This window comes from Ciconia boyciana, chromosome 11 (assembly GCF_034638445.1).
Source record: "Ciconia boyciana chromosome 11, ASM3463844v1, whole genome shotgun sequence".
NCBI lineage: Eukaryota > Metazoa > Chordata > Aves > Ciconiiformes > Ciconiidae > Ciconia > Ciconia boyciana.
The window spans coordinates 10,131,392-10,158,559 of record NC_132944.1 but is presented as its reverse complement, the minus strand read 5'-3'; the positions used below and the strand labels follow the sequence as shown (position 1 = coordinate 10,158,559).

The following is a 27,168-nucleotide window of genomic DNA, read 5'->3' as shown; positions in this document are numbered from 1 at the left end:
CTCACTAAAGGTTTTGATAAAAAATTGAATGCCCTTTTGTTGTCTTGCAAGTCATTATGTTCACATGATAAAAATGATTTTATACCTAACTCTACCTATTAATCAAAAAGGTCAGTACAATAAATAGATTTTATCTTTTCTGCCAGAAACCTTACCTCCCCATGGTCTTAGGAGCTGATTATAAGAGAAGATGTAGACAAAAGAATAGGATTTCAAAGACTGGTTTGATCAATGCAACACAGAGACATGAATTATTGTTGAGAACTTAGCGGGGAGAAATAGAGAGCTTTGATGCCAGGGAGAAGTAAGATTGCCTGAGTTTTCAACCTCCAGGCATCAAAGGTGAATGAGGTAGTTTCATTCATCTTAATAAATTTATGTCCGGCTTCTGGTTCTGAATGAGACTGATATTCCTTTTCTTGAGATATATATATGTGTGAATATATATATAATATGTATATATATCCCCCATACCATTGCTTTCATAAACCTGACCATGAAACTGCTGACTTTTTCCAATGCATCTGGTTGCAGACTTAGGGTCAAGGTGGAGTTTCTGTTGGGTAAAACCCTGGGTTTTACATTTATTAGTCTGTTCACTGATGACTGCCTGAAATCATCACCCTGTCTTAGAATCGGAAGTGCTGGCAGAGTCACTGATTTTACAGCAAGGTTTTGCGGTGATGTGTTCCCAGGACATCTGACACATGTGGTACCGTGGAGTTGGCTTCCCCTGGGAATCTGCAGGTCCTGCTGATTCTGTGGGCTTTGTCCTTTGCTTCATTAATGTTTTGCTCATCTGTGGTGACCCCCTGCCTCCATTCTCCCTGAATTCCTGGCAGCTTGGACACGCAGAATGTCCAGCTGCTTCTCCTGCCCTAACAGGACGTTTGAGCTGGAGGAAGAACACGAGCTACTGCAAATGTCATGAATAGAAAAAAAAGCCACAAGTGGCATTTACCTTTCTGATTATTCCTTCTCATGCCCAGTACTGTGTGTATGTTTCCATTACAAGTTTGCATGTGATAAAGAGTAGTTAGATTTGCACTACAAATTCATCTTTAAATCCACTCACATCCTCCCGGAGCCTCTCCAGGAGTGGTTACACTGTCCCGACGCACCGTGGTCTGTCATCCCTCCAGTGCCTGGAAATACGAGCACCACCTGTAGCCTCTTCTCTTTTCAAATGCCTCTTTAAATATCACTTCTCTGCACCCTAAATCTTGAGGCGCGTCAGTAAAAACGAAATGACGTAGATTATCTGAAGCAGATCTCTAAGTTCATCATCTGATTGTCTTTTCCATCGTAACTCTAATGGGGTAACAAATCCAGTGTCTTGTACAGGGCTGGCCTCCAATGCATAGTAACTTATTCAGTGTATAGAAATGAGGATATATACAGATGTCTTAATGGATACAGCACTGCTGTAGCTGTACTCTGGATATCTGAAAATAACTTTCCGCTATGAATGTTAAAATACCAGCTCGCAATGTGGTATTAAGAGAACAGATGGATATTTTGCCATGTGATGTAGCCTAGAAAACAGCTTTGATTTAGTGTACCATGCTTGTCTGACTTTTAAACTTGTATTAAACAGAATTTCATAAAGGCAAACTCCACATAAAAATCTCAAATAACAGGGCACTTGGCGGGAGGTTACTAAGCTATGAAAATTATTGATTCAGTCTCCTTTCATTTCAAATGGGCAGGTGTGTATGAATATTTATTTACTTTGAGGGCTTTTTTAGAGGGGAAAAAGGTCTTCAGTAGGTGTTTTGATTTCACAGCACAATCAAAGGAATTATTACTACATATAAAACAGTAATTAAAGCCGTTAGATTTTTGAACCCGTATTGACATAGGAGAACTTCCCCCTCCCATATAAAGCTGTTTCTTCTTGTTGCAGTGCTCCAGACGTTCAGCTTTTGAGATTATTATGTAGTGTTAGTTCATCGTCTCTTCAAAATTAATTTTGAAGATTTAACCACTTATGAACGACTGTCTCAAGATACTCTGGCGTTATCAGCACCACAGTAAAGGCTTCATGCTTTTCACTAATTGGCTGACTTTTATGAGCTATGTCTAGGCATGCCAAAATAATGGCCAATTTACAGATGTGTGATGTGGGAAGGCCCGTAGGTTTTTGCATCAACAGCTGCTCCAGCTGTGTTGAGATAAATGGAAAGATTACCTCTGCCTTTTCCTGAAATGGCCCATTTATCGGGTCTTACAGGAGGGGATACCTGTGGTTCCCAGGCTTGTTTTGGAGACATCGCATGAGAAATTAATGTGCAGTTACACAGGTAGTGCCAAAAGGGCTTCAGACCCCGCTGCCGGCGGTCTGGGAGTGCCCAGTATATCTGGGTATGCAGAGGTCCCCTCTAATAATGCTGTTCAATGTAAGAAATGCTAAGGTGGGCTTGGAAAAATCCCTCACGTGCCTGTGGTCTGCCTCCCGGATGCTTTGTGTCCTGAGGGCTGAGCAAAGTTTTCTTATGGTGTTATCAGCTTGTGGAGGGCAGTTTTATTCACCTTACACATGTGTGGTGGCTCTGCAGAGGGCACGGTGCAGCAGATGACCAGACCCACCATGTCCAAGGGGTAGTGTCTGGTGAGAAGGTGCAGGTCTGCACCCAGTGGCTCCAACAGTTCGACTTGCCTCTTGCTAAACCAATGACAAAAATACAAAAGGGTAAAATGTTTCCTAAGCAGAACTGTCCAGCTCTTCTCCAGAAGTGCTGGAGACACCCTGAAGTCTATTTTGGGAATCACGATGCTATTGAGGGCATGTGCAAATGTCAGACACTGCATGTGAAGCACCAGGACAAAACCCTGCAGCAACCTCAGAGAAACAGGGCAGGATTGAGCCTCAGCTGCCTCGGCAGGCAGCAACCCTGTGCAGAGCACTTTTGCTGAGAATCAGGAAAATTCTTTGTGTTAGTCAAAGGCAGTTCAGAGAATAGTTTTGGATGGGCATAACAAATAAGACCTTCAAGATATTAGATACTCCAAACAGATCAAAAAAGTATTCTGGTCAAAATTACACAGATAGTTTAGACATCGTTGCGTGTGGTAAAGCAACATATATTTTAATTATTTATTATATTATATTACATTTATTCATACCATATACAATTATTTTATAATAGCATATAATTATATATTATTAAAGAGTATATATTAAGATCATAGAATCATAGAATCACAGAATGCTTTGGATTGGGAGGGACCTTTACAGGTCACCTAGTCCACCCCCCTGCAAGAGCAGGGACATCTTTAACTAGATCAGGTTGCTCACAGCCCCATCCAACCTGACCTTGAATGTTCCCAGGGATGGGGCCTCCACTACCTCTCTGGACAACCTGTTCCGGTGCCTCACCACCCTCATTGTAAAAAATTCTTTCTTAAATCCAGTCTAAATCTGCCCTCCCTTAGTTTAAAACCAGTGCTCCTTGTCCTGTCACAACAGGCCTTGCTAAAAAGCCTGTCCCCATCTTTCCTATAGGCCCCCTTTAAGTACCAGAAGGCTGCTATAAGGTCTCCCCACAGCCTTCTCTCCTCCAGGCTGAACCACCCCAACTCTCTCAGCCTGTCCTCGTAGCAGAGGTGCTCCAGCCCTCGGATCATGTTTGTGGCCCTCCTCTGGACCCGCTCCAACAGCTCCACGTCCTCCTTGTGCTGAGGACCCCAGAGCTGGACGCAGCACTGCAGGTGAGGTCTCACCAGAGCAGAGCAGGGGGGCAGAACCACCTCCCTCGACCTGCTGGCCACGCTGCTTTTGATGCAGCCCAGGGTACGGTTGGCCTTCTGGGCTGCGAGCGCACATTGTGGGCTCATGTCCAGCTTTTCGTCCATCGGTACCCCCAAGTCCTTTTCCACAGGGCTGCTCTCAATCACATCATCCCCCAGCCTGTATTGAAACCGAGGATTGCCCCGACCCAGGTGTAGGACCCTGCACTTGGCCTTGTTGAACCTCATGAGGTTCACACAGGCCCACTTCTCCAGCCTGTCCAGGTCCCTCTGGATGACATCCCGTCCTTCTGGCGTGTCAACTGCACCACTCAGCTTGGTGTCATCTGCAAACTTGCTGAGGGTGCACTCGATCTCGCTGTCAATGTCATTGATGAAAATATTGAACAGCACTGGTCCCAGTATGGACCCCTGAGGGACACCACTTGTCACCGATCTCCATCTGGACATTGAGCCGTTGACCGCTACCCTCTGGATGCGACCATCCAACCAGTTCCTTATCCACTGAACAGTCCACCCATCAAATCCATATCTCCCCAATTTAGAGAGAAGGATGTTGTGTGGGATCGTGTCAAAGGCTTTACAGAAGTCCAGACAGATGACATCCAATGCTTTTCCCTTGTCCACTGATGTGGTAACTCCATTGTAGAAGGCCACTAGGTTGGTCAGGCAGGACTTGCCCTTGGTAAAGCCATGTTGGCTGTCTCGAATCACCTCCCTGTCCTCCATGTGCTTTAGCATAGCTTCTAGGAGGATCTGTTCCATGATCTTCCCAGGCACAGAGGTGAGGCTGACAGGTCGGTAGTTCCCAGGGTCATCCTTTCTACCCTTTTTAAAGATGGGCACAATGTTTCCCTTCTTCCAGTCACCAGGGACTTCACCTGACTGCCATGACTTTTCAAATCTCATGGAGAGTGGCTTGGCAGCTACATCAGCCAATCCCCTCAGGACTCTGGGATGCACCTCATCGGGTCCCATAGACTTATGTATGTTCAGGTTCCTCAGGCGGTCATGAACCTGATCTTCCCTTACAGTGGGAGGAGCTTTACCCCCCTGGTCCCCAACAGGTTGTCCACTGACTCGGGAGGGGTGAGGAGAGCGGTTGCCAGAGAAGACTGAAGCAAAAAAGTTGTTGAGTACCTCAGCCTTCTCCTCGTCTGTTGATACTGGGTCACCATTCTTGTTCATCAGTGAAGGTACGCTTTCTTTAACTTTCCCGTTCTGGTTGATATACCTGTAGAAGCCCTTCTTGCTATTCTTTGCATTCCTTGCCAAGTTCAGCTCCAGCTGCGCCTTGGCCTTCCTGACCCCATCCCTACACAAGCGGGCAGCGTCCCTATACTCTTCCCAGGTTGCCTGTCCCTGCTTCCACTGCCTGTGCAGTTCCCTCTTGCTCTTTAGTTTGACCAGCAGGTCTCGACTCAGCCATGCTGGTCTCGTCCCTTCCTTGCCTGATTTCCTACATCTGGGGACTGAGAGATAAGATATATCATATATATATTTATTATATAATATATTTGTTACCTATTTATTATATTTATTATTTAGATGGCTTCCTAATAGGACGAATGGTCTTTCAACAATAATGTTGGCATCTGGAATCAGGTGAAATAGGGAATTATCACCATAAGAAAGGAGCTAAGATCAGATCCCTTTTTTTTGGACAGTATCACTTTGGGGATGCACCATATATGCTTTTTAAAGTTGGGATGAAGTAGGAAAGAAGAGGAAGAGTAGATTACCCTCGATTTGGAAAATCATAGTGTACCAGCATGACCTGTTTTTATGGATGAGAATCTTCAGTCTATAAAGTTCTTGTTAAAAGACTTTATCTTGCTGACCAGATGGTGCAATTTGTCTGGCATTGACATTTGGGAATATCTGCTGAATTTTGCATAAGGACAACTGTTTTAATTATGAAGTGTCTTGCTGTGCTAATCTTATTTGTCTGCAATGACCAACTCTTTTCTTGTTCCTGGTGGTCATGTAACTGTATTGTGTGCGCTTTTATCCAACCTTCTTCTCATCCCTGCATTTTTATTGTCTACCCCTTGGATGTTTCTTTGGGTTGAACTCCTCCTGTTGAGGGGATATGATGTACCTTGGAAAATAAACCAGATGTGTATGAACCTGGAATATTTAAAACCTCTCTCCCAAGTCAAACCTTTCATCAGAATAAATGTGAGATTCTCTTAGAGCTGGAAGTAGTATATAAGATTAGGGCAAAGAATGAGCTGTGAAGCTCAGTTTCATGGCTGCAAAGGAGATGGGAGCTGTAGCAGCAGCTTGTTGCATGATGAAGTTCCCCTGTTCAGGAAGGATGGAAAACAGAGAATTCAAATATTTGTAGAAATATAAAAAAGCATCTCTGTAACACAGAAAAGCCATTGACCTTCTTTCCATTACCTGAAGGAAAAAACATTTACTGAACTCTTTCTTTTGTGCTTTCCTGTGCTGCGGGCTTCTGTGCTTGCAGCGGTGCAGATGGGGATGCAGGAAAGGAGGGGCCGGGGCTGTGAGCAGCGGTCCCCGTCCTGCTGCCTGCATACCGTGGCAGCACCCTGCCCTTGGTGGCACGTTCTCCAGCACTGTGCATGGGGACAGAGGTGTGGTTTGGACATGCCAGCAACACACATCCCTCAGCCCTCCTCCTCACCTACCCCAGAGCCCCTCTGCCCATCCCAGTGTCCCCCAGAAATAAAGGAAAAAACACAAGTGGATTTACACTCAACAGACCCCTGTGCTGTCCCCTGTTGACCCATCTCGGTTTGGATCATTCCTTACAGTTTAGTTCAGGAAATTCAGAATCAGGTTTGTGTGTGCAGAGGAAGCAGCTCATTACAGCTTAATTGCTTGTATTGCCTGGAGCAATACATCTGTATTGATACAGAGCAGCACAGAAATGTGCTATCCATTAGAGCAAACCTATTAGTCCTCTATTATAATGGTAAGGTTTACTATTTAATATGTAGACTGTATTTGCCATCATGCAAGGCAGGGCATCCTTTAGCGCCCAGCGGCAGCCCCTGCTCATGCAGCCGCCTCTGGAGGCAGCTCTGTGCGTGCCATGGGCAGTGCCCGACTGGGGATTTTTTATCATACGTGAAAGACATAAACATGGCCTGTCCTTATGGAGAGAGCTGCTGGCGATACTAGAGCACTCCAGCATCCCGTTGCCCCTGGGGCTCCTCCGAACAAGCCTGTGCCTTCTGCAGCTTCCCCGCCGGCCCCTCTCACTGCCCGGGCTTAGCTGCTGTCCCTGGGAGGACGTGGTCCCCCTGGAAGTAATCCTGGCATGCCAGAGGGCTGGCACCTCCCCTTGTCATGCATGGCTATGAAACGTAACGTGAATTTGGACTTCCTAGTGCCAATCCCTGAGCTCAGCGTGCCCAGCACAGCTCCGGCAGTGTGCCAGAAGAGCTGCAGAAATGACTCCCTCTCCTCTGGAAGTCACCAGTCCTCAGCAGACACACGGCACGCGGCTGTGAGTGGCTCTGACTCCTCCCCTTGCAAATTTTAAAAAGTTCTTTGCAGTCACTTTTGCTGCTTTTAAATGCTGGGGCACTCAGGCCACAGCCTTTGTCACCACCTCAGATTTTCCTGGAGAGATTACAGTTTGATCAGTTAGGTTGGCAACTCACTGCCATGCTAAGGCTACTGAATTTTGTAGCTGAGCATGTGTTTAATGTGCTGTTACCACTGGAAACTGTGATGGATTATGTGCAACAGCAATGGTACGCAACTGAACAACCAGGTAGTTAATTACTGCAATTATAACATTTTATGAAAAGGAATTGCATTCATGGTCATTCATTATGATGATGAATTTCCCACATTTTATTACCGGTCATCTGCACCACTCGTATGACAAATGGCCAGAGCCCCATACAGGAAGAAATCCCTCCCCTTTCCTTCCCTCCTGTACATGGAGGAGATGGTGGTGTTAATGTGACAGTGTTTAATTTCTCTGGTGTCCAAGTTCAATATTTATATTCATTTGTACATATTACTCACATCTGAGTATTCTGTTACACATTGCGTGGCTAGCTTTTATAGATAAATGTATAGTTGGCTTTCTATGACCAGTCTAATACAAATAAATGCTGGTCTTAAATCTGTGGAGAGACTAGGGAGTGAGATGTTTTGGCAAATTGTGTAGAGCAAGTGAAATGACAGGAATTGGAAAGTGGGAGTATTGCTTGGTACAAGATCCTTGACTCTTGTCGAGTGATAAATTCTGCAGTACTAAATAGCTGGCACATTATGTTACACGAGGTTGATGGGTGCAAATTATCGGCTTGGTTGTTTTTAGACAGAATGTTATTAGCTGTAGGGAAATATGGCAAACAGCCAGGAGCAGAGCGTGAACTTCTGTGTACATTGTCTTGAATTGCAAAAGCAATTGTGTGTGCCTATTCGAATTGGCAATAGGAAAGTCACTACCAAAGCTATATTTAAAGTGAAGAGATCAGGCTTTTTCCAATACGAACCTGAGACCCTAATCACATGGAGAATATTAGAATGCCACATTAATTAGAAACAGCCTGTAATCAAATAGCTGAATTTCCCATTGAGATCCTAATACGTGAGAGTCAAAAAAAGGATTGCAATTATGTGGTATGAAAACTTAGAGTAATAAATATTTCAGAGAGGATATTGAGCTCCATAGTTCAACCAGTCTGAAAAAAATCAAGGTGAGACCTCTTAAATGGATGGATAACCCCCTGCCCTCCTCATCTGCTGTGAGATTCCTGCACCTCCTTTCCATGTGCTGGATGCCTCCCATAAGCAGAGGTTGATGTTGGGCCAATGCCTTGTCTGGGCTGGCTGCTTGTGTTTTCCTTTTTTGCACTGACCTCCAAAATGTGCAGTGTTACGCCAGCTCATACATATACAGCATCCCATTTTCATAGTAATTTATTTTTGGCAGTCAGCGTGCAAAAATTCTGAAACCAAATGATTAGCTCAAAAACGCCTGTAATGTGAATATTCAGCAATGGAAAATTTTCCCTAGTCTCCTCCAAGCTGAGGAACATTGGAAGTCACTGTCTTTTTTCAGTCCTGAATACGACTCAAGGTCTTCTGTCCTCCTTTCTGAAGGTTCGCACCTATAGCCCCAAGCAGATTATTATCCCAGTGATGTTTTATTCATCGTAATGCTGCCAAATGGAAATTAATTTTTTCGTGTTAATGAGTAGTAATTTGAGCGTTCTGAAAAATCCTAACCTAGGGAGAAGCAAAAATGTATTAAGAATGAAAAGAAATGAGTGCCAAAAATGAAGGAGTCCCCGTGCCACGGATGACAGGTTATTCAGCGACGAGGGTCACATCTCCTCCAGGGCACAGGGATACAGGGCAGGGCACTCACAGCCCTGCCAGCGTGCGAGGGTGCTCTGCAGGTGTGCCCGCAGCCCTGCTTGTACCGTGATGCCTGGGGAAGAGCGGCTCCCAGATGCCAGCTGGGTTGTAAAAGTGACTGACACCACTTTTACTGACTCTCCTGGACGTCTTGTGCCAAAGGCATTGAAAATACACCCTGGGATTAATGTCAATGGTGTCTTCTACATGTAAGAAGTTAATAATTTATTAGTCTGCATGCTTGGAAAGCGACTCCGGAGACCAATACGCACATTGGCACAGAAGTGCACAACGTGAGCTGCTCTTTTCCTCCTGGCCATGAGGGCTTTGCTCTGGTGTCCATCCCCCTTTGCAAGACCGGCTCTGATGCTCCTTTATGCACATTTTCCTCTTTCCCAAATAACACTGGCTAAGCCTCAGATAAGTTATTAACTACAGAGCACAATGGCCACTGTTAAAATGGGTAGTTTTCTTCCCAGGAGGAATCAGAGCTGCTGCATCCTTAGTCTTCCCTGCAGAGGTCCCCTGGCTCAGGAAATACTGTTGAGACTGGTGTCTCTGCTGCTGGACCTACTGCTCTGCTGAGCCATACCTGCTATGGTTATTTATATTTTAAATAAAAATTTGAAATGTATCATATGATTCATGACTAAAGCCACAGTTTGCCAGCATGCTTGTGGGAATCATGAATTTCCATCGGTTAAGAAACAGGTGTAGAAGGGTGTTTGCTGCCAGATGGAGCCAACAGGACTCTTGCTTAATGAGGTTGCTGATGGCCAGCCGAAGCCCAGGGAGCACATGTCTGGGTATGTGGCTCACTCAGACCAGAAATGGGGCAAGGAAATGCAGAAATACTGTTGAGATTAAAATGATGCCTCAAGGTGGCAATAGAAGCTGCAGGTGAAACAGGGCATGTGCTCACAACGGAGGTGGCGGCATGGTGTTCTCTGTGGGGTGGGTATAAGGTGGGTGTCCACTGAAGAGCAAGATGGAGGAAACCTCCCCAGCATGCTTTCCATCCGTGGAAACTTCTAGCAGAACAAAAAACGTTACATAAAATACATGTGAGTGCTTCTCTGTGAAGCCAGAGGAGTGAAGGCTGCGGTGAACAGAAGAGCTGACACGGAGGACTTTTGGCTCTGCAAGTGCTCCACTTCACATCCCAGAGAGCCTGGCTGTGGAAAGCTCTTTTGAAATCTCTTTGAAAAACATCAGTGTTGTATCCTGTTTGGATCAAAGGAGGAAAACGTTCTCACCGAAGCATTCTGAAATTCATGTAAATGAGCTGAAATGAGGGCTGAGGTGTTGTCTCTGGTCTTAGGTGAGACGAGAGCTGCTGAAGACCCTCTGCTGAAGCATGGCAGGAGCGCCAGGTTGGTCTGGTCATTTCTTGAGGACTGGGAAACAGGAGTTTGAATTTAATTTCTGTTCCCTGGTGGCCAGCGTTTGTTTAGAAACACTGAACTTCGAAATAATGAGTGTGTGTGGAAATGGTTCAGAAATACTGGGTTTCTTCATGCATGTCAGTGACCAAATATTAAATATACAAGAAAACTAAGAAAGCTTTGACGTGAGGTTTTGAATATAGCACATACAACATGAGCAGCGCAGCTGCTCTGCTTCATTAGCAATCACAAACATTTCATCCATACACTGCCACTAAATAGCTTGTTTTTACAGAAAAGTGGCCCTCTGCCACCTGCCTTATCAGCAAGGAATGGCTTAAACAGTGTTTCCTGATAGAGGTACGGCTGTCACTCGTTGCTGGTTGGAAGCTGCCTGCTCCCCTGGCAGCCACCTGGGCTTCTTCTAAGGGCATCATCAGCAGAGTTGTAGTTCAGCAGCTGATGATGAGAACTTCTCCTATGGTTCCTCAGAAAAGCAGACGTATTCATCAGTAGGAGTGTTTGCTCAAAGAATAAAGTCACGCAAAAATGTGGTGTGATCCTGCCAGCTGGGCTGGGTTGTGCAGTCAAACAACTTGAAAACATGTTCGCTGAGAAAACCCCTTCTGAAGGAAGCAGAAAAACTTCTCCGTAGAGAAACAGCGTGGTTTTGCCAAGCTGCAGCCAGCTTGTTTTCAGGACATGCCAAATATTTGTTCGCAGTCGAGGCAAACATACTGATCTGGTGTCAATAAATGTCTTGATTCAATTCAGTGTTTGAAAACACTGTGTTGGCCACAGCCAGCTTCGTTGGTGTCATCAGCGCCGGTTCCTACACAAACTGCTTGAACTGTGGTTTTGTTTTGACATAACTTACAAGATCATTTTTTCATCGCTACCAGTAACTGCTTTGGGAAATCTCTGGAGTCTATAGTCACATAGACTTACTTCATTAACATTGTATGCTGTAAGAAATCGTACTGGATTTTGTTTTCCTACGAAGAGGTCTGGTGTGGCTTTGTGGGTGATGGCTCTATGTAAAACATATTCTGGGCTTGAGGAAAACTGGCTATAAAATACCTTTTCGCTGTTAGAGAAATTCATAGCCATACTTCTCAGTTTCTGCTGGGTTTTTTTACTTGTTTAGCAGTAACAATGTTTAACTTTTTATTTTAAATTTCCTATGTCTGTTATCCTTCATGAACATGTGTTGCTGTGTGCCTCTGCAGTGAAATTCAGCATAAATTCCCATGCCAGAATGGCCATCTCGTAACCCAGCTGTTACCCAGCACCACTACCCTGCTCCTGTTTCTTTGCTGAAATAACCCTGCCATGGGACGAAATAAATCTAACAGCCTTTTACCCGCCCCAGGTAGGTAAAATCCCCCAGTGTTATTCCAGCTCACACGCAGTCGGGGAAGGCTGGTCCTCGGCCGTGCCTTCCCACAGCGGCAGTGCAGGCGCCTTCCTACCGCTGTCTCAGCCTTGCTGTCAGCTCTGGTCACAAAATGCAATGTACCTGCTTCCCACCTGGAGGCAATTTGCACAGGGGGACCTGCGTAAGCCCCAAAGACTTTGGGAGCCACTGGCAAATGCCGGTGAGTGCTACCCGACACTGCTGTGAGCTGCTGGGTACATTAAACGCTTGGATGCTCCGTCAGGTCACTCTGCTCTGGGGCAGCTCCCCTTAGGTAGTGTTTTCCCTACGTGTTCATATCCCACTAATGGTAATTAAATAATTTCTCATTTTTCTGCATTTACTCACATGGGTGGAAGCAGCCCTGGAGCCTCCTGGAGCAGCGGAGGACCCAGGCTCTGCCCTTGGTCCTCATCCCTCCCCTGGTGCCAGGACCCACAAGAAGCTGCTCAAGGCCATGAGTGAAGGGTAAATTACTGTTTAGACTAACTACTAGGTGACAGCACACATTTTGTTAATATCAATGTAACTACAGGCTTTGATACAGAAATATTGCTTATAGCTCTTGTGAAAGAAAGTCTGTTCGCTGCATTAATTCCCCAATGACAGATTAATTTCCTTCCTTTATAATAATTATGGCCATGTGTACTGTTACTGTGTGACTCACTCATTCAGTCTGTCACATACCACACCATGGCCTGATTTGCAAAAATGCTGAGTGACCTGCAGGCTCCGTTGACTTCAAGAATCTCACAAGTATTTTAGAAATGTAAGCACAGAGCTGAATTTGTTATCCCCCCCCCCCCAACTGAAATAGGAAATCCAAGTGGCAAGTTAGGAGCTTCTTTTTGTTCAGCACCTTATTTTGGTACCTATACAGGAATTTAAGATTATTAAGTTCCTTGGCCAGAAAAATAACTGTAGATGTCCAGCTATCATACTGAATATATATATACAGGTGTCAACCCAAGACTTTGAAAATGCCCAGGCTGTACTACAGTGTGCTGATCTGTTCATTCCTGCAATCAGATACATGTTAGGGATTTATATAAAAAATATATCAGATATTTATACAGAATTTGTTAGGGAAGTCTGTCTCTGTGGATATTGCAGGTTACACAGTGCTCCAGCTTTACTGGGGAAAAGTAAACCTTCAGTTTAGTAAATCATAAAATGGGATCACTTCCTACATTGGTACAGGTTGAATCCAGTCCTGATTTAGACAAGAGAACTGACATCTCCTGGTAGAGCTGTGCTCCATTTTGCAGTCTTCATATTTTGAAAAATTGGCTGGGTTAGGTCTTGTCCTGCAAATTGTTATGATGTGAATATTATTCATAGAAATGAATATCTCTGTTGGCATGAACGAGACATTCATGTTATTGTGAACTCTTTGGAGGACAGGAGTCTGCAAGTTCAGCTCAAATATCCGAGACTGTATCTTGAACTTTTTGTTCTATGGAAAACAAATGATTGGTGTAAACGAGTAATTGGTGTACTTCATGGAGCTGGTAAATGGCAATATGCAGGATCTGGTCCTCACCAGCAAATCGCAGTGCACTTGTGTACGTGGAGAAGTGAGTTTTTCTCGCAGTGATGTGACATGCTGGCAACAGTAGCACACAGTAAGATTTCCTAATAATCACAGAGACTTTCTCCTGCTTTTGTTATAGATCCTTGTGTTTTGTTTGCTGCGTAAATTTATATCACATGTTGTGAGACCGAGGTGGGATAAGGAGGAGTGTGTGCACGTGCAGTTACATTTTGCTGTAGCCAGCCCACTTAAAAATGGATGAAGAAGGCAATTTGAAATTCATAATAATTAAATGGCATTAGAGCTAGCTTTTAGGAGCTTTGGCATGACTCACTGTGCACAGACTTTAAAAAAAACAACAAATGCAGTATCATTCATTCCTTTTGCTATTTTGAATTACATGGGGAAAAAAAAGTCTCATCCAGAACCTATTGAAGTGAATGGGATGAATTCATTAATTTAAGGTGATTTTGGTTTATATTTTAGGACCTTACATAAGAGCTGCCTACGTCCTCCCCCTTCCCTGAACAGTTGGAGGAAAGCTGAACACGTGCTCCCGTGCGTAGCATGTCTCTTCTGTGGATGAGACAAGTGAAGTTAACAGTTGGTTAATTCATCACTTGACTGCAAAAGGTTGGTGGAATAATTTGCTTGAGAAAGACTAATGGGTAAGACAACACTGGTTTGCGCCACAAACTTTGGCGGGTTACAGATTAATACAGAGGGCATGGTGTTTTCCAGATTTTTCAAAAAGCTGACATTTTGGGATTGGTCTAAAGTAATATTCTGCCTTTGATCTCTACTTGTCCATAGGAAGAGGTAATTTCTGCAGCTTTTAATGTGTTTTATTTCTCATGCTTAAAAAAAAAACAACCCAAAAGCCTTTCCAACTCCACGTTTCTTGAGTGAGGTTCATTCAAAAAGTGATTGAGATTAAAACAGAGAAAAAAACTTCCTGGGCATGATTTTGAGACTATTGCAGGCTTGCTGCAATGACTGCTGCCATCAAGGCATGGACTTGCTGCCTTAGACCATGTCTCAAAGACTTCTTGTCCATATAGGGAGTAAAACTTAATAAGGGGGTTAGGGTATTAGCAGATGATCTGTCAAAAGAAAGAGCGCTTGCTCTCCTGTGACAGCCCCACGCCTGCTGCCACAGCTCCTGTGCCACACGGCTGGTTGGCGTCAGGGGACAGGATCAGGGCTCTGCGTGTTCCCCTGAAGCTGCGGTTTGGATCCAGCAAACATATGGGGGATGTTGCATTTTATTGGTGTTGCCTTAAATGACCGCGTAGCTCTGAACCAGCGGTACTGAAGCGCCCGAGCCTGAGATAGCCGGGCACCGCGGATGCTGCGGGTAGATGGGATTGTGCTTCTCTCCTCTGCACTGATCTCTCAGATGCTGAAATTACGCTGGGAAATGTCCTGTCCTCCGGGAATGCTCATAGCTGGGAGAACCGAGCTGCATTTGAAGCCTCTTCTGTTTCCCCTAAGGAATTTTGCTTGTACAATCAGAGCCACAAAAGGGCTGTAGCACTGAATTTCCTTTGATGTAAGAGATATTTATTAGTATTACTCACATGTAAATAGGCTTCCCTGCTCTCGCCCCTAAGGCAGAGGAGATATTGCTGCCTCAGAGACACAGAGAGAGGATTTGAATGATTTCCACATGAGAAATCCACTTGGATGGTTGTTTATCTGAAAACTAAGCTGGTTTCTAAATTCTGACTTTGTTTTCCACAAGTTTACTACTCCTCTGCTCTTACTTCTTCAATTTTCTTTGTAAATACAGATTGACATCCGTAAACTTTCTGCCTATTAAAATTGTGCCTTCGTCAGCATCTCTTCCTGCAGGAATTTTGTGTGATATGTTCTAGGAGCTATTCTTTGTCTTCCAGAAGTCTAATCTTAGACAACAAACAAATGCAGACAAATGCTTTTTCAGTCTGGAAAGGCATAAATAAGTAACCTGTACTTGTTAAATTAGGCACTGTAAAAATGCTGAGCTTTAAATCATTGTCTTAGTAATTATTGTCATCATTGTCATTATTAGATGACATAAGATTTTATTGCCGATAATTTGGAGGCTTTGATAAATTTATTTGAACTGACTGCTCCTTTGGCTAAGAATAATTGCTTAAATTCCTCTCATGGGCTTTGCTTCTATAAAAAGATTGTTGACCTTGAAGCTTTTACTTGATTTTGAATACTTATTCAAATGCAAATACTAATAACCTAGAGAGAAAGATGTAACTTCCTAAATAGATGTTCCTTTTGAGTTCTGGGGACCTTGTACAGAAAAATAAGTTTTTGTTTGCATTTTCAGAGACCCCCAGCCTCTCTCGTAATCTTTTCTTTTTCAGAGTAGGAAGGTAAGACTTTCTTTTCATAAACAGATGTTGATGGCGTTTAAATGCTTTGACTGCTGAAGATCTGCACTGTGGTGTTTGATGGACCTATTGGCCTGTTTGATGGTGTTTGATGGACCTATTGGACCTATTGGACCTATTATCCTGTTCAGGAAAGGGTATTATCAAGGGCAGTACTGTGTACCTCCTGCATTGCTTTTTCTTTCTGCAGTTTTCCAGCTCTTTTAATACTAGAGGTGTCTATATAGTCCTTACAGTAAGCTTTTTCTCTTACCTTTATTTCATGAAGAATAAGCGTGGGCTTTTGGTGCTTCTTCAAGAGTAATAGTCTCAAAATTAACAAAAGCAAATGTGAGCCTTGGTTTTACCTAACTAGCTCTCTCAAAAATGAGATTTCAGGGCTTTTGAGACAATTTCATGATAAGCTAGAGCATCAAAGCAGAGGTGGGCATTTCCCTGCTCTCCCATGGGCTTGCTGGGTAATTTTTGGCAAGTTACATCTACGTCTCTGAGCATTTGTTTCCCCTTATGCACGGAGGTTATAGTGCCAGCTTTCTTGGTGAACCAATTTCAGTTTTGCTGACACAGCAGTGGGCACTTTATTTGTAGTAATTGTGTGTTTAAGTAAGTGCCTTGCTTCTTGGAGCCTCACTGAGGCACTGACCATCTCAGAGTCCTGCTGCAGCTTCAGCTTCAGTCGCTCCTGATGCTCCCCAGAACCTGCTCAGCACTTGGCACTGCTGACTTTCAGAGGCAGGAGCAGCAGTTTTGCAGGGAAGGTTTGCATGTGGATCTGACTGTTATGGGATGAGAAAGATTTATTTTACTGTGTTTTCTGTTTTACTTAGTTAAAATTTTGTGGATCCTGAACTTTCAATTTGGTGATTTCTGTAAGGACAACTCCAAGGAGCATGGTACAAAGACTGTGCATGTGCCCCCCAAAGCATCTCTGGAGTCTTCTGCAGAGATGTACTACTCTCCTACATGGAAAATGATAATGCCATGAATGCAGGTGAGAGGCATTGGTGAATAAACCCATAAGGAGAAATGGCTGGATTACAAGAGAAAAGCTTTTATTTACATTACAAATGATAAGAAGTGACAGAAGTCTTAAAAAATATGGACGTAAGAATTTGAGAATTTGTATGCTTATTGAATCGCTGTCAGGTGCAGCAGCCTAACACACTCCGTGAACGTGATCTTCACTAGAGCATCTCATGGAGGTGTTAAAACAATTAAAACTCAAATATATTTCTTTGGTAGTGTATTCATCTTGTCCAGTGAGAAGAGTGTTTGAAAGCTCTACAGCAGACAAGAGAGGTCTGGACAGACAGCTAATCAAAGATTTCTAAAAATAAGCTCCAAGTTTGAGAACTGATGTAAATTGTAATGCTCCAGGTTGTGGGCACTTCTTTGAGAGGAAAGGGTGTGAACTGAGTGTGTCCATGTGTTTGTGCATCCGTGCTGGTCGGTTCCCAGCTGTGATTATTTCAAGGTGTTTTGTTATTTCTACATGAACACTTTTGTTTCCCCCTCCTGTAGTTGCTGTTGGAAAGAGGCGATGGCCAGGAGTCTGCTGCAACCAGGCCATTTCACTATTCACTTCCTAACGTTGTGTTGCATGAAATAGTGTGCATTTGGGTGATGTACCTGTTCAGCTGTGGTAATAACAAAGAATGATTTAGGAAATAAATTAAGAAGAAAAAAGAGTTGGATAACAACATATAATAGTGCCAGGCAGCGTAAAAGACTCTAGAGAGCTCCGAAATGTCATGGTTTCATGCAGTGTGCAAATAAGGATGAAATTGAAAATCAGCTATTTTAGGAAAGGTAACTCTTAATTTGCATGAAATAATAATCAAATAATTATCAGGACACCTTAAACAGCAATATTGAAGGTCACTTAACTGCACAGAATGACACAATACAATAAGGTATACCTGGTATAAATTTTTATACCAGGTATAATTACCAATGGGATTTGTTAATTTTTATTTTGAATAATCATGTGTATGTTTCTATATAATAACTGACCTTGGTCTGCAAACATCTAAAAATGTTTGACTCTTAGATGGTTCTGTAGTATTGAACTCCAAGTCTTAGCCTGAAACTGTTAGAAACTGAGGCAATGCATGATAGGGCACAAAGACTTTCAATTGTTTTTAATCAAGCAAGTAAAGATTAATGAGTCCAATGACAAAAAGACTTCTTGTGATGGCTTGTAGGCTCTGGTGGATAAAAGGCCAGATGAGTCAAAGTCGTCTCATACGTAATTTTAAAATACTCCTTTGTTTATGAAAAAGAGGACAACTTCGTTCAGCGAGCTACTAAAGTGGTTTTCGTGAATTGCAGACCGTAGGAGATGATTGCTTCCAAAGGGCCGTTATTACAATATGTCAGCAATGATCCTGACTGCTTTGATGTTCTCCGCCTAGCTCTCACTTTCCTTTCCATGAAAAGGTTGTAATCTTGTCAGCATACCAAAAAAATGTGTCTGGTCAAGTGTGGTGCAAATGAGATGAACGTGATGGTCAAAAAGTGGAAGGCCATCTGTTTTAGATGATTTTTAATGGCGGCACTAGCGTGCCAAACTTCTCGGCTCTAGAATCAAAGCTGAAATAAGTAATAAAAATATTTTGTCTGTTTATGTTAATTGATTTAAACTATGGATCCTATATTAGGCTCAGATAGAAATTTGAGTATTATACCAGTAATATGGTCTCTAAGCAGTATGTTTTTTTCATTATTGTTCTTCATATCTGTGCCTCATATGATCCTTTTATTAGAGTTAATGGCAAATACTCTTAGGTAATAACAGGGGTGCAGGTTAGTTATTCAGTAACTATTGCTAAAGAATGCAATGTTTCCACTCCTGGTACAAAAAGGCTTCATTTTCCATCATGTCATTAAACATCCTCACTTAAGAGTCCTGAGAATGAATCATTGCCTCTGATTTAGGATCATCAAAAAGCACATAGCTTCTGCCTTTATTTAATTGACTTGTGATTTAATGTTAATGAAATCCATGTATCTCTGCTCTTATACTTTAAAATGGAACTTGTCTGGCTTACATCTGAGCCAGTGGAACCCAGCTGTAGTGCACTGTGATCGTGTATCTCTGCTGATGGTGATGTCCCACGCAAATCCCAGAGTGCGGAAGGCTACTGAGAGCAGCACATTGTGGTCTGGACACCGCGGGGTGCAGAATACATCCTTCCCCATGCAGACGTTCATCTGAGAAACGCTGCATCACTTCAGCTGTTAATGTTTAAAAACCTGTATTGGGTTTAAATAGTCAACTAAAAGAAGAGTCACTGTGTTAGGTTGCTAGAAATGTGGTTTTCCTGTGTTGAACAACCCTCTGCTGCCTGTATGTGCCTGGATACATGTCTGCTGGGGCTCGAGTGGGATGGAGCCGCAGGGGTCCCGCACCCTGGGCAGAGCCTGTGTGGGAGCGAGCCAGGTGGGAAAGCAGCACTGCGACAGCTCGGCGGTGAGATTTCACGTGACCGCTGCTGATGGGTATTCCTCTTGTCCCCTCTCCTGGCTGCAGCAGGGCTGGAGGATGCTGAGGCAGGAACTTGCGTATTGCACCCGTAGGGACTCCTGCTCATACAGCCATTCCTCGCTGGCTTTTGTGTACAGATATGTATGTGAAGGCTATAACCCTTTCAAATGGTACCTTGCTCTGCGTGCCCATACAGGGGATGTGTGGGGCCCTCATGACGGTGGGACGGCCGAGCAGTGAGCCACGAGAAGTCTTCTGTCACAGAGGGGCAATGGAGAATTTGGCAAGGACCTTTGCACCAAGGAATTTGGGAATCTGGAAGGGAGAGAATTATTCCCAGCTCAGAAAAAATGAATTAGTAAACAGACTGTAGTACAATTTAATAGCAAGGTGTTTATTTGCCCCATCTCCGGTGGGTGAGTCGTCCCTCTCGGCCCCACCACAGGGCTTGTGCTGCTGAACCCATCACTGTCTTGGGGGGCAGGAGGGGGCTGCCCCCTGCCTTTCTCCCCCCTTTCCTCCCCCTTGTATTTGCATGCAATTCAGAGTGACCACAGGCTGCAGGAATGCAACAGTGATTCTTTTCTTCAAGGGCCAGGCATTTGTAGCAATGTTTGATTAATAATAATAGTAATAAATCCTCTCAACCTGTCTGTCTCCCACAGCTTATGTGAGCATTATCACAGAGACAAAAACAGGGTCACTGGGGTTAATTAACTTGCTCCGGGCTGGTGTTTGAGCCAGAGGGGTCTTCAGTCAGGAAAACCCCACAGTCAAATGTAAGGAAATTAAGTGTTGCAGTCTCCGCAGAGACTATGTAGGCAGCCACAACAAGGTCACGGAAGGCAGAGAAACAGCAAAATGAGAAATGCATGTACAAAGCACAAACAAATGAAGAGGGAAAAGAGAAAGAAAAGGTCTCTGGAGGAAGACAGGGGTCTATTGTGGGATTTAACTGAAAACTAGCACTTTGTTTCTCCTTGTCCCCCTCCCCTCCATAGGTGAGGCCAGATCTTCGGGATACGTGGGGCTGCTGGGTTCACACCATCTCCTCCTGCCTCTGACTTGATTGCAGATAAGCAGCCTGTGTCTATGATAGGTCTCTTCATCCCAAAATATGTGCAGCAAAGTATGTATTTAATGTAATCAGCCTGTAGGCTATAGATCAACAGCATTTTCTGCTTTGTGCAGCTTCTCGAATGAGTCATGTTTTCCTCTTCATTTGGATGTGCGTATCCTCTAAGCCAGTTGATAAATCGTTCTTCCCTAACTCAATTAAATGTGGTTGTGTTTTCCTGTAGTGCTACAGTTTAATTCACAGCATTGCAGCGAATGTACTGTAACGACGCTTCTTGTAAGTTTTTTGTACACGTTGCAGTTTTGTCTAAAAGAGCTACTGCTGTAAAGTGAAATATGAATTTCTACAGAAGAACAAAGGCTTCTCCAGCTGCACCTTTAATAAAACCTCCGAGACCAGTGCATGGAGGACCCTGAATGTCAGCAGAAGGCCTCTGAGCTATGCCCGTTCACCCTGACGTAGCCGGCTGCTTCAGAGGTTGAGCAACGAGTTGCTCATGGTTCGGGTGGGAACTTTTGCTGACACAAATTGTCACGATTCATTCCAGTCATGAGGAGTGGTGGCAATTGGCACCATCTGTAGCTCAGCCCTGTTCAATATACAGCCCCAAACCTCTCATCACTGTGTCTTGAAAGAATTACGTTACATCAGATGATGATCTCCATTTTCTCATCTGATATTTCAGCCTCTTTTCTACAGCAAGCTATTATCAAAGTGTAAAACTTGTTCAAATTAACATCAGAAGCCCTCTTCCATTTTGGGGGGCTTTGAAAGCTTGGGTGATATATCAATGACCAAATGTAATTGCTTTCTCTAAAATATGGCTTTCTAAAAAGAAATCTGACTTGGATGTATGTAATGAATGATTTAATTTATGTAGAAGCAATGGGTCTGAAAAAGGAGGAGGAGGAAAAGTTGTGATATGGAGGCTGAATTCATCTTAAGTTATGAATAATAGATGACTCACTTGGGAATATTTTTTGCTAGATTTAAATTAAATCTCATCAAATACATGATAATTGGATATATTTATAAACCTGCAAAGCCTACTCAAGGGGTTTTTAGTAATATTGTCAATACTACGGGTTAACCATAAAACTAGTCAGAATTAATTATTGCAAGCAGTTGTACCTGGCTGCAATAGCAATTCATTATAGTAATCCCTGGAAACTGAGATTTTAACAGTCTGTCTTCTTATTCTGGATTTGGCTTTTAAATTGTCTCCCAGAAATCAGGGAAGAGCTTCTTGGCTCAGTAAAGTAAGAGCTTCTTCTCACCAGGCTGGTTCAAAGTACTTTTAGGAGGTTTACTCAAAATAGTGTTGTGGGTCACCAGGCACTCCAGAACAGTCAAGTTGTTAATGATTCACAAAACTGGCTTCCTAGTCACTGCTATGTCCCAGCTAGGTCTTCCAAGGTCTGAGTGATTTGATGCTTTTCACGTAATCAGGGCATTCATATACATAACGGTGATCCTGTCTGATCTTGTTCATGCTTTACAGAGGCTGTACAAGCAAGGGCTCTATCCTTCAGCTGGCCAGATATTTCTCATGGCACCTGCAGGAGCTCTGAGGATGCTAGTGAAGGGAAATTTGATGAAGTTGGCCAACAAATTAAAATCTTGGTCATATTTGCTCTCCTGGTCAGAGAAAACCATTGATCTGAAAACTTTTCAGTCTTCTGCTCCTGCCACGCACAAGCTGCTGTGGTGTTTGCAAGGCTCTTGCAAGATGAAAGAGAACAAAAGACTGATCTTGGCTTGCAACCTCAGGTACTCATCCTTTTCTCCTAACATTTTGTGTCAGGTTGTCTAGAATTTCTTCTCCACTAAGTGGTACAAGCTGTCTCACACTCTGCCCCTCTGTTGTTTTTTTACAGGAGAACAGAGTTATGGTTATTTCAACATGGCTTACAAACCTCTAGTTCTGTTGAGTTAGTCTGGCTGCTCTAGGCCGTGTTTGCCTCATCTGCATGCAGTAAAGCACTTCTCCATTGCTTTAAGGGCTGTAGCATTCTCTACTGACGAAAACAGTTAGATACTTATTTTTTTTCCTACAAATTATCAGGTCATTTAAAAAAATGAGCTTATTTTAATCTAATTCTGCATGTGCAACTGTCTGGAGAGTTATTTTCAGCTCCAGTAGTTACAGTTTGCAATTATTATGCTTCTTTAAGAAAAGAAGAGTAACAGCTCTATATTTTATGTGAATTCCTTGTGATCTTTCAGAACAACTTGTGTTTAGGATAAATAATAGAAAAAATAAGAGGCCAAATGGATAGTAATGTGGACTTGAAAAAGCACAGAGGAAGTAAGAACATATGTAAAGATTACTAAAATATTAACATTTGACCACTTAGGCATGAATATTTCAACTAAAACCATGTAATTCTTATTGAAGTGAAATCAACAGTTCCTAACTAACCATGGCTTCTGATCGTAAAAAGGCAACATTTTTATTTCATTTACTTAATTGCTGTGATTCATGTGTGCATTCAGACATGTCTGCAACCTATCTCCTGCATCTCTCGTAGGTCACGGATTTGAAGTGGGGTGTCAAGAAGTGCCTCAAGTACTTTAATTCATTCCCAGCAGGAGCGTGGACATAGCGGTGTGGTATTTTCCTCTGTATTTGCACTCATATTTTGAGTACTTTTTGAGTACAGGATGCCAGTTTGTGTGTCTTGTCCAAGTGCTGCTAGTGCAGGCATGGCTGAAGGTCATGTCCAATTTCAATACGCTTGTAAATTTGACGCTTATTTTGTGCATTTCCATGGAACTTGCAACCAATTTGAACACTTCAAACTCAGCAGCATTTTGTCAGTTTATTTACTGGAAAAAAGCTGGTGACGAGAATATGTGCTTAAGGCTGTCTTAGACTTCACATTTGTTTTTATTTAATGGCATAAATCAACATTTCTGTTCCTTGTATAAAAAAGTTCCACCAATAATTTTTTGTATCAGAGTTTTAATCAGATATATTATTGAGCTCAAAAGTGTTGCTCGGGCCATGGAGGCAGGCGTGCCGCAGGGACCCAGCTGGGGCTGTGTGTGGCAGTGTGTGTGTATGTGTGCGTGCAGGGGTGGGTGCTGGGTGCCGGGTGACCATCTAGATAATCTCACGTGAGGAGCGATAGATTTCCCATTGATTGCTCAGTGACGTTCTATGCTCAAAAAGAGAGTTTAGTCATGAATCTGCTTCCCATAGCGTGCTGGCCTGAAGCGTTCAGCATTTCTGGCTGTCCTCTGCTTCCCTGTCCTGGGACCTGCTCGTGCCGGAGCAGGGGTGTGTACGTGCTTCTCAACTATTATTTGTTATCTGAAAAGGAAGCAAGTATCGTCTTCTATTAATACATCTGTCTGCAGCCATTTCCACTTACATATACCTATACCTATTACCAAGAACCTCAGACCCTAATTTTGCAGATATTTTATGCAAACGGGCAGAGAACTTCCCCTGCAAGCTGCACAATAGAGGCATCATCCACAGAGCGGCTGTGAATCTCCTGCCAGGGGCTCTCCAGCCGGGGTAAGTCGTCACCTCCAAACGATGAATAATGCTCCTCCAAATGAGCCACGCTGTGTTCATGTTGTAGAGAAACCTCTGGAGCATTTGGCCTAAGCTGTTGGAACATTGTCTTGCAAAAACAGCTGCTGTGTTGCTTTGCATTCCTCTCCCTGGCATTGAGAATAGGGATAGAAAGGACAGTGAACACAAGGAATTATGATGCTTGGAGAGAAGGAGAATGAGACTGAAAAGGCTTGGGAGATTTGAGACCACCACCGGAGGAACTGAATGCTGAAACCAGGGGTAATAAATACTTCTGGTCTTTTTGATGAGATTTAAGATTTGCTGAAGTGGATTTTTAAAAATGTTTTCTGTGTTAGTAAGCCAAAGATTTTTTGATACAAAAGAGGTACTTTCAGAAATTTAATACAGATTGTCAACAATCTGTCTAGTGTTTAACAAAGAGAGCAGGTTAATCCAGCGAGTGCGAGACAGGAATACACGATAAAAAGCATCAGTACCTGAGGGAGTGATGCAATGCAGCAATGGGGAGCAGAAGAAGCAGTGAAAGGCTTTTTTAGTGTTGCACGGGGATTTCTGGGTTTGCCGAACCCTGTATAAAGCATGTGCCTGTAACCCTGTGCGTCACTCCATTGCCTGGTTTGAATTTGTGTTGCTGAAATTGATTCTTGTTTGGATATTCTGCTGTAAATCAGGAGGGACATTGGACATGCCAAAATTGGAGTTCTCTGTAAGGTGCAAGCAGGGTCCAGGATGGTGCTGGGTTTGGATCACCAAGTCACTGCCTGCAGACATCCAGACCCTGTGGGTATGTGTGCTCATATATAAAAGAATCATAGAATTATAAAACTGTTTGGGTCGGAAGGGACCTTTAAAGGTCATTTAGTCCAACCCTCCTGCAATGAGCAAAAGAAACCCTTTTCCTTCTCCCTGTGGCTTGGGGCTGCAGGGCCAGGCGGTGCAGGGGACAGGCTGCTGCACGGCCACCAAGCAGGGATGCAGTGACTGCACCCTGGGCGTGGTTTTGGGTACTGTTCAGCTGTGATGCCCAGTTCACCTCCCAAGAGCTTGACAGCACATGGGTCTGTGCTCTGAAAGGTGCCTTATTCTCATTTCAGGATCCACAGCCTGAAAATTCAGTATACACCCAGCTTAGCAATAATTAAGTTTATTTTTACTGCACCTAATTCCTGTTATGAGAGATAAGTCTTGAGAGGGGCAGGTCAGAGTTTAGAGCAACAGGACCTGATAGTAGGCTGGGCCAGCACCCTAAAAATGTGTCACTAAATGAGAAGGCACCCTATGGGCGTGATCCTGGATGGCATCTCATCTGAGATCTCTTAATATACTGGAAGTAAGTATTAGTACAAATGAGATTTGGAGCTGATGGTTTCTTAATTAGATTTTAGCATTCCATTGTTAATTAATTTACTGAAATGTTTCAGGATGTTTTCCCACACTGCATCCCTCTCCCCCCTCGCTGCTCCCCAAGGAGCAGCCAACAGCAGTGAGACGTAGCGCAAATTAATCTTTATAACTGCCGTATGTCATTTCACCATTTGAGTAAAAGAAACAATGACGGAATATTTGTTCTCTACAAAATATAAAGTGACTGAACATCTTTCTTAAGAAATGAATAACAAAGTTTAAATAACCATGTCAAAATATCCTTTTGGAAAATTTCTGATTTGGTTGCCTAATCGTTGTAATTTAGCGTAGTTTCCTTCTGAGAAACTGTATTATTTGGGAGGCCATACAAGACCCCAAAGGTATGACTTGGTTTCTGCAGATATGGAAGTTTTCTTACAAAGGAGGAGATCTAGGAGGTTTTTGTCCCCAGCTGAAAGCTCATCCTGAAACCTCTTACCTCAATAAAATCCTCTCCCCATTGGTGTTCATGCCAGTTAGCGTGTATTACAGCAAAACCAGTTCTGTCTTGATTATAAGTATATCACTTTGCTGGTAAACATAATTGAGTTATCTTCAGGGTGGGAGGACTCCGTTTCAAGTGCTGCTGGCCAGGCTGGGTGCTCCGCGTGGACCTTCCCCAGCTCTGTGGGAGGGCTGCAAGGTTATGGACATGCCTGATTTTTTAACCACATCAGGGAAAAATTTTGGTTTTGCATCATGGTTGCAAAGTGCCAGTATGTGACACGTTAAGAATAGTCTCCATGACTAAGAAAGTCCACAGTCATGTGCAGGGAGCCGTGACAGAGCATCACAGCTGGGTTTTGCACTTAAACTTACAGGACTCGGTTAGCTTACTCTGCTTTTTTTCCCCCTCTTCCGTACTGTTTGTTCTGTGGTTCAGGTTAATTTTCTTTCCAACATAAAAGCCATTTCAGAATGTCCCCCCCAGCACCCCTCTCTCCCTCCAAAACACTGAGAAGATCATGCAAATGGCACACCAGGCTGGCATCATGAGCTGCACCTCCCCGGGCACTGGAGAGAGCCAGGATCGTGCTCCTGTAAATTAAATAGCCAACATTCACACCACATCCCCTTGGCAGGCAGCAGAGGCTCAGAGCACCTGTCAGAGATGACCAGTTAAATGAAATGGAATTTAAAAATCGCATGAACACCTCTTTATATGATAAAGTACAATGGCTAAAGTGTTTCCAGTAAGCCATTTCCCAGAGTTTCTGAGATGATTTCTGAAAAGGCACCATTCATTGCCCTCATTATGCCAATTCCAGCTGAACATCAAGGCCATATACTCCGCTGTATGAATGTGAAGTGAAATATTTAAGGGCCCTTTATACTATGTAAGTTCCTGCCAAATCGCCTGATGTGGTACTTCGGATTGAAATTAGAGGGCATTAAAAATATGTGCCTTGAAACTCATGTCCTATTTGTTTGATTTGTGCATATTCTTTTAGGCATGCAACAAAAAGAAAGAGTTTTCAGGAAAACAGCTCATACACTCATAAAACTGGTAGAATTTATTCTCCTGAGCTCTCTTTCCTTACCAGAAACTCTTGCGGTAAGGGGAAAACCACCAGATGACACAACCTTTATCTTTTGGGGAGCTGAAGGACACCATTCTTGTATTAGAGGGTGGTGATGATGAGGATGAGTATGAAGAGAAGGACAGAGGACCCTTGAAGGTACCCAGTTAGTTATGTTTGGTTTGGAACTGGCCTGTGGCACAGCTGAAGGACAGACCTTGCTTTGAGGCTGAAGCAGAAAAAGCAAAAGTTGAAGACATTGAAACATCAGGATGCCGCTCTCTGAGACTTCAAT

The 27,168-nt window shown here is 43.4% G+C and overlaps 2 long non-coding RNA genes across 2 annotated transcripts in view; both read left to right on the top strand.

Moving 5' to 3' along the window:
* The window catches only part of LOC140657883 (uncharacterized), a 47,446-nt gene extending 35,653 nt beyond the window's left edge, over nucleotides 1-11,793 (top strand). Inside the window, exon 4 of the long non-coding RNA XR_012044525.1 lies at nucleotides 11,723-11,793. This is a non-coding gene — a long non-coding RNA (uncharacterized lncRNA). The remainder of the gene's footprint in view (nucleotides 1-11,722) is intronic.
* Nucleotides 11,794-19,399: 7,606 nt separating this feature from the next.
* LOC140658134 (uncharacterized) lies at nucleotides 19,400-23,287 on the top strand. Its single transcript, XR_012044616.1, has 3 exons — nucleotides 19,400-20,450; nucleotides 21,901-22,169; nucleotides 22,931-23,287. It is a non-coding gene; the product is annotated as an uncharacterized lncRNA (long non-coding RNA).
* The last annotated feature ends 3,881 nt before the right edge of the window (nucleotides 23,288-27,168 follow it).